Below are 12,267 nucleotides of genomic sequence, written 5' to 3'. Positions count from 1 at the left end.
ATACAATGACAGTCATATTTTAAGTAACATAAATAATCGACATAAACTCTTAATATTGTAAATGACTGGAAAGTCCTTCAACTAGTAAACATATATTTAAGGCAAATTAATGCCCGTACTTCATGCATAAGAGAAAGGTGGTGCCCTTTGAAAAATTTTCTGCAAAAGATTTTGGTCTTAACTGAGCTGTTATGTACACACTTAGATTTTTCTTTTGGTTTTATAAATTTAAACTAAACTATAAATCCAAACCAATTTTATAAAATAAATTAAAAAAATAAAAGCCAAACCTACATTGCAACATTGGGATCACTTTAAGAACCATTAATGGAGAATTAAAGGGACTATGAGCATATTTATGTCTTTTGGACAAAATAATCATTATTTTTATTAATAATCATTATAAAAATAATACAATTATTAATTAAATAGTGAGATTATTAGTAATTATTAATAATAAATAATGTGTTATATAAAAATATATTTCAAATATTATTTTATTATTATAAAATAATAGTAATTATTTAATTAATAACTAAAATTAGTCACATAATGATATACAACAATAAGTAGTAGCTAGACATGTCTTAATATCTTTTAATGCTTTGGTAATTTTTTTGGCGATTTATCATTATTTTTTCATTATAACATAAATAATCGACATAAACTCTTAATATTGTAAATGACTGGAAAGTCCTTCAACTAGTAAACATATATTTAAGGCAAATTAATGCCCGTACTTCATGCATAAGAGAAAGGTGGTGCCCTTTGAAAAATTTTCTGCAAAAGATTTTGGTCTTAACTGAGCTGTTATGTACACACTTAGATTTTTCTTTTGGTTTTATAAATTTAAACTAAACTATAAATCCAAACCAATTTTATAAAATAAATTAAAAAAATAAAAGCCAAACCTACATTGCAACATTGGGATCACTTTAAGAACCATTAATGGAGAATTAAAGGGACTATGAGCATATTTATGTCTTTTGGACAAAATAATCATTATTTTTATTAATAATCATTATAAAAATAATACAATTATTAATTAAATAGTGAGATTATTAGTAATTATTAATAATAAATAATGTGTTATATAAAAATATATTTCAAATATTATTTTATTATTATAAAATAATAGTAATTATTTAATTAATAACTAAAATTAGTCACATAATGATATACAACAATAAGTAGTAGCTAGACATGTCTTAATATCTTTTAATGCTTTGGTAATTTTTTTGGCGATTTATCATTATTTTTTCATTATAACATAAATAATCGACATAAACTCTTAATATTGTAAATGACTGGAAAGTCCTTCAACTAGTAAACATATATTTAAGGCAAATTAATGCCCGTACTTCATGCATAAGAGAAAGGTGGTGCCCTTTGAAAAATTTTCTGCAAAAGATTTTGGTCTTAACTGAGCTGTTATGTACACACTTAGATTTTTCTTTTGGTTTTATAAATTTAAACTAAACTATAAATCCAAACCAATTTTATAAAATAAATTAAAAAAATAAAAGCCAAACCTACATTGCAACATTGGGATCACTTTAAGAACCATTAATGGAGAATTAAAGGGACTATGAGCATATTTATGTCTTTTGGACAAAATAATCATTATTTTTATTAATAATCATTATAAAAATAATACAATTATTAATTAAATAGTGAGATTATTAGTAATTATTAATAATAAATAATGTGTTATATAAAAATATATTTCAAATATTATTTTATTATTATAAAATAATAGTAATTATTTAATTAATAACTAAAATTAGTCACATAATGATATACAACAATAAGTAGTAGCTAGACATGTCTTAATATCTTTTAATGCTTTGGTAATTTTTTTGGCGATTTATCATTATTTTTTCATTATATCATGTGATATTTTGAGCTGTAAAATGTGGTCCCATTGTTACAATAAGTGATCTCAATGTTGCAATGTGGATTTGGGCTTTTAATTTTTTTAATTTATTTTTTTAATTCATTTTAAAAAATTGGTTGATTCATGGTTCAATTTAAATTTAGAAAACCAAACGAAATATCTAAGTGTGTACACTTAACAGCTCAATTAAGACCAAAATATTTTGCAAAAAAAATTGCAATGGGCACTACCTTTCTCCGGTGCATGAAGTGCAAGCATTAATTTGCTTTGAATATATGTTTACTAGTTGAAGGGCTTTCCAGTCATTTACAATATTAAAGATGTATGTCGATTATTTATATTACTTAAAATATGACTGTTATTGCTCAAAATATGACCGTTAAGTTCTTGATTCGTAATCATCCCTAAATCAACATACAAAGATTTCAACTTCAACTATATTGATTGCGATTGAGAGAGAATCCTCTTCTTGATCTCTATCGTTTCTGCTACACTTATCGATTGCAATTGAGAGAGAATTCTCTTCTCGACCTCTGTCGTTTCTGCTACGCTTATCGATTACGATTAAGAGAGAATTCTCTTCTCGATCTCTGTCGTTTTTGTTGCGCTTGTCGATTGTAATCTATACCTCTTCCGTTTTTACTGTGCATTCTCTCCGTATTGAATGGCGTCTACAGATATCCCCCCTCCTCCAGATTTTGACATGAACATTGGAGATAGCCTCCAAGCTGACAATTTTGGTCATTTAATCTCATCTATGCGCGAAAATCATAGTAAGCACCCTCTGGATCCACTGAGAGAAATAAGAACCTCAGGGTTTCAATTTTGACCAATGAAGAGAAGGCTTACATCGATTTGATGCTTCATATGGGTAAAAAGATAGAAACTTTGTTTAGATTTCCAAAAAAAGACGTCTATCTCATTAGCTATTCAACTCTGAGAAAGGAGAAAGGAAAACTCATCTGGTTTGAGCTACAAAATAGAGAGAATGTTCATTACATTTCAAATTCTACATTTTTTAGATTCTCTGAATTTTATATTGATTTAGAAAGAATGTCCCAAAGTGCTTTATATGGGTTATAGGTGGGTAGCATGAAACTGAAACGTACCTGTTGATGACTAAGATCACACAGTCAGTTGGATCCAGAAAAGGATCGGTTTTGTTTTGTATTAAAGAGAGGGCTGCTTTCTTCTCTGACTTTGTGCAGTTGTTCAACACCCCAACTCAAGAACGAGTCATAAAGTCAGAGAAGAAAGCGACCCCCTTTTCAATACAAAACAAAACCGATCTTTTTCTGGATCCAACTGACTGTGTGATCTTAGTCATCAACAGGTATGTTTCAGTTTCATGCTACCCACCTATAACCCATATAAAGCACTATAGGACATTCTTTCTAAATCAATATAAGATCCAGAGAATCTAAGAATTGTAGAATTTGAAATGTAATGAACATTCTCCCCATTTTATAGCTCAAACCAGATGGGTTTTCCTTTCTCCTTTCTCAGAGTTGAATAGCCAATGAGATAGATGTTATTTTTTTGAAATCTAAACAAAGTTTCCATCTTTTTACCCATATGGAGCATCAAATCGATGTAAGCCCCCTCTTCATCGGTCAAAATTAAAACCATGAGGTTCTTATTGCTCTTTGTGGGATTCAGATGGTGCTTACTAAGATTTCGCGTATAGATGAGATTAAATGACCAAAATCGTCAGCTTTGAGGCTATCTCCAATGTTCAAGTCAAAATCTGGAGGAGGGTGGATATCTATCTGTAGACGCCATTCAATGCGAACAGAATGCGCAACAAAAACGAAAGAGATGGAGATCGCAATCGATAAGCGTAACAAAAATGGTAGAGATCGAGAAGAGAATTCTCTCTCAATCGTAATCGATAAGTGCAGGAAAAACGACAAAGATCGAGAAGAGAATTCTCTCTTAATCGTAATCGATAAGCGTAAGAAAAATGGCAGAGATCAAGAAGAGAATTCTCTCTCAATCACGATCGATAAGCACAACAGAAACGACAGAGATCGAGAAGATAACTCTCTCTCAATCGCAATCAATCTAGTTAAAGTTGAAATCTCTATATCTTGATTTAGGAATGATTATGAATCAAGAACTCAACGATCATATTTTGAGCATGACGGTCATATTTTTAAGTAACATAAATAATCGACATAAACTCTTAATATTGTAAATGACTGGAAAGTCCTTCAACTAGTAAACATATATTTAAGGCAAATTAATGCTCGTACTTCATGCATAAGAGAAAGGTGGTGCCCTTTGCAAATTTTTCTGCAAAAGATTTCGTCTTAACTGAGCTATTATGTATACACACTTAGATATTTCTTTTTGTTTTCTAAATTTAAACATTGGGATCACTTTAAGAACCATTAATGGAGAATTAAAGCGACTATGAGCATATTTATGTCTTTTGGACAAAATAATCATTATTTTTATTAATAATCATTATAAAAATAATACAATTATTAATCAAATAGTAACATTATTAGTAATTATTAATAATAAATAATGTGTTATATAAATATATATTTCAAATATTATTTTATTATTATAAAATAATAGTAATTATTTAAGTAATAACTAAAATTAGTCACATAATGATATACAACAATAAGTAGTAGCTAAACATGTCTTAATATCTTTTAATGCTTTGGTAATTTTTTTGGCGATTTATCATTATTTTTTTATTATATCATGTGATATTTTGCTGTAAAATGTGGTCCTAGTGTTGCAATAAGTGATCCTAATGTTGCAATGTGGGTTTGGGCTTTTATTTTTTTTTAATTTATTTTTTTAATTCATTTTAAAAAATTGGTTGATTCATGGTTCAATTTAAATTTAGAAAACCAAAAGAAATATTTAAGGGTGTACTTAACAGCTCAATTAAGACCAAAATATTTTGTAAAAATTTTTGCAATGGGCACTACCTTTCTCCGGTGCATGAAGTGCGAGCATTAATTTGCCTTGAATATATGTTTACTAGTTGAAGGGCTTTCCAGTCATTTACAATATTAAAGATTTATGTTGATTATTTATATTACTTAAAATATGACTGTCATTGCTAAAAATATGACCGTTAAGTGCTTGATTCATAATCATCCCTAAATTAAGATACAGAGATTTCAACTTCAACTAGATTGATTGCGATTGAGAGAGAATTCTCTTCTTGATCTCTGTCGTTTCTGCTGCGCTTATCGATTGCAATTGAGAATTCTCTTCTCGATCTCTGCGTTTTTGCTGCGCTTATCGATTGCAATCTCCACCTCTTTCGTTTCTACTGTGCATTCTCTCCGCATTGAATGGCGTCTACAGATATCCTTCTCCTCCAGATTTTGACTTGAACATTGGAGATAGCCTCCAAGCTGACGATTTTGGTCATTTAATCTCATATATGAGCGAAAATCTTAGTAAGCACCCTCTGGATCCCACTGAGAGCAATAAGAACCTCATGGTTTCAATTTTGACCAATGAAGAGAAGGCTTACATCGATTTGATGCTCCATATGGATAAAAAGATAAAAACTTTGTTTAGATTTTGAAAAAACGACATCTATCTTATTGGCTATTCAACTCTGAGAAAGGAGAAAGGAAAACCCATCTGGTTTGAGCTACAAAATGGGGAGAATATTCATTACATTTCAAATTCTACGTTTCTTAGATTTTCTGGATATTATATTGATTTAGAAAGAATGTCTCATAATGCTTTATATGGGTTGGAGGTGGGTAGCATGAAACTGAAACGTACCTGTTTGTGACTAAGATCGCACAGTCAGTTGGATCCAGAAAAGAATCGATTTTATTTTGTATTGAAGAGAATCCGCTTTCTTCTCTGACTTTGTGCAGGTTGTTCAACACCCCAACTCAAGAACGAGTCATAAAGTCAGAAAAGAAAGCGGCCCTCTTCAATACAAAACAAAGTGATCCTTTTCTGGATCTAACTGACTGTGTGATTGTTGACATATTAGTATTATTAGGGACTTATTTGTAAGATTTGTAGGGGCCTATATAAAGCCCAAGAGATATCATAATGAATTAGGGTTTCTATTTCAACTTGGTATCAGAGCATTCTCCAAACCCTATGCCGCACAGCCACCCACCCCTCCACACCGGCTGCCACCTCCCCCCCCCTTTTCTCCGACCTGCCTGCAACATCCTTCCCCTCCCTTATCTCGATCTACTGCAGAACCCCGCCGATCAATCTCTCGACCTGCACGACCCACTCCTATCTCCGCATCTACACCAGGAACCCCCCCCCAAACTCCAGCACGATGATCCCCCCCAAGCTCTCAGCACGATCCCCACTGTCAGTCCCCAGCCCACCCCCCCTCACTTCGTCGGCAGCCCAGCCCCCCCCCTTGCACCGACTCCCCCCCTTGCCCTGTTTTTTTGTTTTTTTGTTTTCTGCCAGACGCCACCCCACCCTCAATCCAAAACCTCCCCCCCTTTAGCCCCTCAGATCCAAACTCCCCCCCCCTTAGCGCTGTTACCTCAAACCCCCCGCTTAACCATGCGGCCTCGATTTGGCATTGGTTCCTCGACTCAGTCCTCGAACTGATGACAGGGAAGGTATATTATCTCACCATCGATGAGAGGGTATATAAACTATTTTGATTCTTAGTTCATCTCTGAGAAACACGAGAATTTGTTGTGAATATCTTACTTTGTGTGCGAGCAGAAGTGCTGCCGAAATTTTACATGCGCACAACAAGGGTCTGAAGAACAGGCGTTGCATCTGAAAGCTTGATCGAGGGGAGAATCATGCAAGAAGTTGATCCCTGCCGGAGGTGTCAACCTTGAATGAAAGCTAATGAAAGTTGCTGGTTGGGAGAGTGCGATCAAAACATCGAAGAGTTCGGAGCTTGCCGACCAGTGCCGATTGAGCTGAAACTGGAGCCGAGTACTTACCTGAGCGCTGGCCGCGGCGTGCCGATATCACCCTTGCCGAGGAACCTGGAGGGTTTACTTGACAGCGAGAGCGACAGAACCGTGAGGAGTGACTCGGAGGGGAAAGAGTTGCGTGGAAGACCACTCATTAGGTTGTTGGTACATCCTGGGCTTCTCAACTCGTTCTGGTTTCCCGACGAATCGCCGCAAGGTATATGGCCATTGAGAAGAGTGAAGTGGACGTCTGGGAGAGTTTAGAAGGACGTTGATAGTGTGGAGATAACCTGCTGGGTATTTCCAGATTAAAGGATGAGAATCGCGACGCCACAGTCCAGGGTGAAAGGACTGTAACAGGATATGTACAGAGTTGGAATGCTGTGCTTGATTATGATCATTTCTCTCCCCGGGCTAGCTACAAGGACCCGGATGTAAAGAGCGGGAGGCCTTTCTACAGGAGAGGACTATGGTGTTTCTTAAGGGATTGACATCAGAGTTCGCTCAGCGAATTGCATTGCTCCTAGCTCAGCCGAAGATTCCCACGCTTGAGGAGGCTATCTCTGCTATGATCCAGGAGGAGACTCGCATTCGGCTGCAGGCGGGGACAGGTGGACTTCCTGTGGTGAAGTCAGCACTGACAGCCTCTAGCAACACTGGATCTAGGAGAGAGACTCGACAGTGCTATAACTGCGGTGCGGTGGGTCATCTACGGCATGCTTGCACCAAGCCATCCAAGGATGGAGATTCGGGTGGACGTGGACAGTTCGGAGGTCGTGGTCGTGGCCGTGGGGGTCGACGAGGTGGAAGAGGAGCAGGGAATCGGGCGAATCTGACGGTAGCAGAAGAAGAAGAAGCTGAGGTGGTCTTTACAGAGGAGGATCGTGCTCTCCTCACGATACTCAGGAAAAAACAGCAAGTAGCAGGGGATGGAGATTTGAGGAATGGGACTGCGGAGGCATCTACTTCGTTCTTCGTCAGAGGCAACACTGCTACCTATGCTCATCCGAACAAAGGTACTGATGACATACATGCTCTTGCTTCTATGTCTCCTGACAGATCATCAGCATGGATAGTCGACTCCGGTGCGTCTTGTCATGTGACAGGTAATGCTAGTGAGTTCTCATCATATACTCACTTAGCATCGCCTGATAGTATTCAAACAGCTGATGGTACATTTCAGCCGGTGGTTGGTAAGGGTACAGTTGATTGTACTGGTTCTGTAACTTTGTCCAATGTTTTGCATGCTCCTTCTTTTCCAGTCAATCTTTTATCTATTAGTTCTATCATCCTCCAACTAAAATGCATCGTCTCTTTTGATATTCCCAAGGTAATCTTCCAGGAGAAGGGGACAGGGCGGAGACTTGGGACTGGCACATGGCGTAGTGGACTGTGGTATCTGGATCGTGAAGGGCTGGATTCAGCATTGGTGTCAGTCATAGAGGAAGCAGGAGTAGGATCTAAAATGAGTGCTGAAAATGAGTTAATGCTCCATCACCAGCGTTTGGGACACTCATCCTTTAGTGTTTTAGGTAGATTGTATCCTTCTTTATTTGAGAAAGCAAATAAACAGAAACTTGTGTGTGATGCATGTGAGTTGGGAAAGCTTACTAGAAGCTCTTATGTTAGTTCTGGTCATAGAAGTTCTCATGCATTTGACCTGGTACATTCAGATGTTTGGGGGCCTTGTTCCACAAGTTCTATGAATGGATACAAATATTTTGTTACATTTATTGATTGCTTCTCTCGTGTTACTTGGTTATACCTGATGAAGAATAAGAGTGATGTGTTTGGGTGCTTCCAAAATTTTCATAAGACTGTTCAGACTCAATACGGAGCAGTGGTGAAAGTATTGAGGTCAGATAATGGGACAGAGTATACCAACAGAGCCCTTGAAGAATATTTGTCAGCTCAAGGAATACATCACCAGACAACCTGTCCATACACTCCAGCACAGAATGGGGTAGCGGAAAGGAAGAACAGACATCTTTTAGAGGTTGCTAGAAGCATGATGATCTCTATGAATGTCCCAGAGACATTATGGGGACAAGCAGTATTGACCGCAGCAGCGTTGATCAACAGAATGCCCTCGAGAGTGCTGGATTGGAAGTCTCCGTGTGAGATATTGAAAGGAGATAATGGTGGGATCCTTCCACTCAAAGTGTTTGGCTGTGTGTGTTTTGTGAAGGACAACAGGCCGTCTGTCGGGAAGCTTGCCCCTAGAGCTGTGAAGTGTATCTTTGTGGGATATTCTGCTACTCAGAAGGGATATGTTTGCTGGAGCCCGGTGGAAAAAAGGTTGTTTGTGAGCATGGATGTGCACTTTCGAGAACTCGAGCCATATTACACTCAGAAGGTAACTTCATCTGCTGGTAACTCGTCCAATACTAGAAGTATGGGGCGAGAGGAGGAGAATGGTGAGAGACCGGAGAACAATGTGGAGAAATCCATTTCTGTATCGATTCCTTGGGAGGGCGAATTGGTTGAGGAGGAGTTGGTTGAGGAGGAGCCGGAGAATCACGAAGAAAAGGAACAAGAGACAAGAGGTGTTAGGCCCACTGTTCAGGGGGAGCTACTAACCTATAGTAGGAAGGGCAAACAAATTGGAGAAACAGTACCTACAGTGCCACTAGTGCTGCCAAGTCTCTTGCCAAAGCCCACCCCGACTCCTGAAATACCTACACCACCACCAATTTCATCCCAAGGTGATAACATTCCTACTGATAACATTCCTCTCCCTACTCCTCCCACACCAATATCAGTACGGAGGACTACTCGCAGTAATGCGGGACATCCTCCCGATAGATATGGTTGGGATCTTGCCCAGTATGTATCATATTCTAGTATCCACCCTGCATATGGAGCATTCATTGCATCATTGGACTCTGTTACTGTACCTAACAATTGGCAGGTTGCTAAGAAGGACCCAAAATGGAAAGCGGCTATGCACGAGGAGCTAGGAGCTCTAGAGAAGAACCGCACTTGGGAGCTAGTAAAGTTACCAGAAGGAAAGAGAGCAGTTGGATGCAAGTGGGTCTTCACTGTGAAGCAGAATCCAGATGGACAAGTTGAGCGCTACAAGGCTCGCCTGGTGGCAAAAGGGTATAGTCAGACATATGGCATCGATTATGATGAGACTTTTGCACCGGTGGCGAAGATGAGCACTGTTCGGACCTTAATCTCTCTGGCAGTAAATGGTGGATGGAAGCTACACCAACTAGATGTGAAGAATGCATTTCTTCATGGAGATCTAGTGGAGGAGGTATACATGGAGATACCACCAGGATTTGGTACAGATCAGACAGTGGGAAAGGTCTGCAGATTGAAGAAGTCTCTCTATGGTCTGAAGCAATCTCCCCGTGCTTGGTTCGACAGATTCAGAAGGGCTATGATTGGTATGGGATACCAACAGATCAACGCCGACCATACAGTGTTCTTTCGACGGAGTGGAGGCCACATTACTATGCTTGCGGTATATGTGGATGATATGATTATTACAGGGGATGATGAGAAGGAGATTGCCCAACTCAAAGTGAGACTGGGTAAGGAATTTGAGGTGAAAGATCTTGGCTTGCTTAGATACTTTCTTGGAATAGAGATAGCTCGAGGAGCGGAAGGGATCATCCTATCCCAGAGAAAGTATGCACTGGATCTTCTCAAAGAGACAGGAATGTTAGGGTGCAAACCTGCAACTACACCGATCGACCAGAGGTTCAAGCTAGGTGCTGAGGCTGGAGAACCAGTTGATCGTGACAGATATCAGAGGTTGGTGGGAAGGCTGATCTATTTGAGTCACACACGTCCTGATATCTCCTTTGCAGTAAGCGTGGTGAGTCGCTACATGCACGATCCGAGGAAGGGTCATATGGACGCTGTGTACCAGATTCTGAGATATTTAAAGAGTGCCCCCGGAAAGGGGCTGATATTCAGAAAGAATGGACATGTGAACATCGAGGGTTATTGCGACTCTGACTGGGCTAGCTGTGCTGATGACAGGAGGTCCACCTCAGGATACTGCATCTTTATAGGAGGTAACTTAGTCTCGTGGAAGAGCAAGAAGCAGTCAGTGGTGGCGAGATCGACAGCCGAGGCAGAGTATAGAGCTATGGCCTTAGGAGTTGCTGAGTTGCTATGGTTGAAGAGTATGCTGGTGGAGCTGAAGCTGGATCAAGGAGATAAGATGAAGTTATGGTGTGACAACAAGTCAGCTATAAGTATTGCCAACAACCCAGTGCAGCATGATAGAACCAAACACATCGAGATCGATAGGTTCTTCATCAAAGAGAAGTTGGATAGTGGACTACTGGAGCTAAGTCATGTTTCGACTAAGGACCAGGCAGCAGATTGTCTGACTAAAGGACTCAACTCAGTAGATATGATTAGAGGATGTGACAAGATGGGCTTAATAGATATCTTTCGCCCATCTTGAGGAGGAGTGTTGACATATTAGTATTATTAGGGACTTATTTGTAAGATTTGTAGGGGCCTATATAAAGCCCAAGAGATATCATAATGAATTAGGGTTTCTATTTCAACTGTGATCTTAGTCATCAACAGGTACGTTTCGGTTTCATGCTACCCACCTATAACCCATATAAAGCACTATGGAACATTCTTTCTAAATCAATATAAGATCCAGAGAATCTAAGAAATGTAGAATTTGAAATGTAATAAACATTCTCCCCATTTTGTAGCTCAAATCAGATGGGTTTTCCTTTCTCCTTTCTCAGAGTTGAATAACCAATGAGATAGACGTTATTTTTTTTTGAAATCTAAACAAAGTTTCCATCTTGTTACCCATATAAAGCACTATGGAACATTCTTTCTAAATCAATATAAGATCCAGAGAATCTAAGAAATGTAGAATTTGAAATGTAATAAACATTCTCCCCATTTTGTAGCTCAAATCAGATGGGTTTTCCTTTCTCCTTTCTCAGAGTTGAATAACCAATGAGATAGACGTTATTTTTTTTGAAATCTAAACAAAGTTTCCATCTTGTTACCCATATGGAGCATCAAATTGATGTAAGCCCCCTCTTCATCGGTCAAAATTAAAACCCTGAGGTTTTTATTGCTCTTAGTGGGATCCAGAGGGTGCTTACTAAGATTTCGCGCATAGATGAGATTAAATGATCAAAATCGTCAGCTTTGAGGCTATCTCCAATGTTCAAGTCAAAATCTGGAGGAGGGTAGATATCTATCTGTAGACGCCATTTAATGCGAAGAGAATGTGCAGCAAAAACGGAAGAGATGGAGATCGCAATCGATAAGCGCAACAAAAACGCAGAGATCGAGAAGAGAATTCTCTCTCAATCGTAATCGACAAGCGTAGCAGAAACGATAGAGATCGAGAAGAGAATTCTCTCTCAATCGCAATCCCGAGGGTGCTTACTAAGATTTTCTTTCTTTCTAGGTTTGGTCTTGTTCCTGGTTAGAATAATGACACGTGTAAAACAGCACAGATCATAT

This window comes from Asparagus officinalis, chromosome 7 (genome assembly GCF_001876935.1).
Source record: "Asparagus officinalis chromosome 7, Aspof.V1, whole genome shotgun sequence".
Classification (NCBI taxonomy): Eukaryota; Viridiplantae; Streptophyta; class Magnoliopsida; order Asparagales; family Asparagaceae; genus Asparagus; species Asparagus officinalis.
This window is presented reverse-complemented; position numbering follows the sequence as displayed.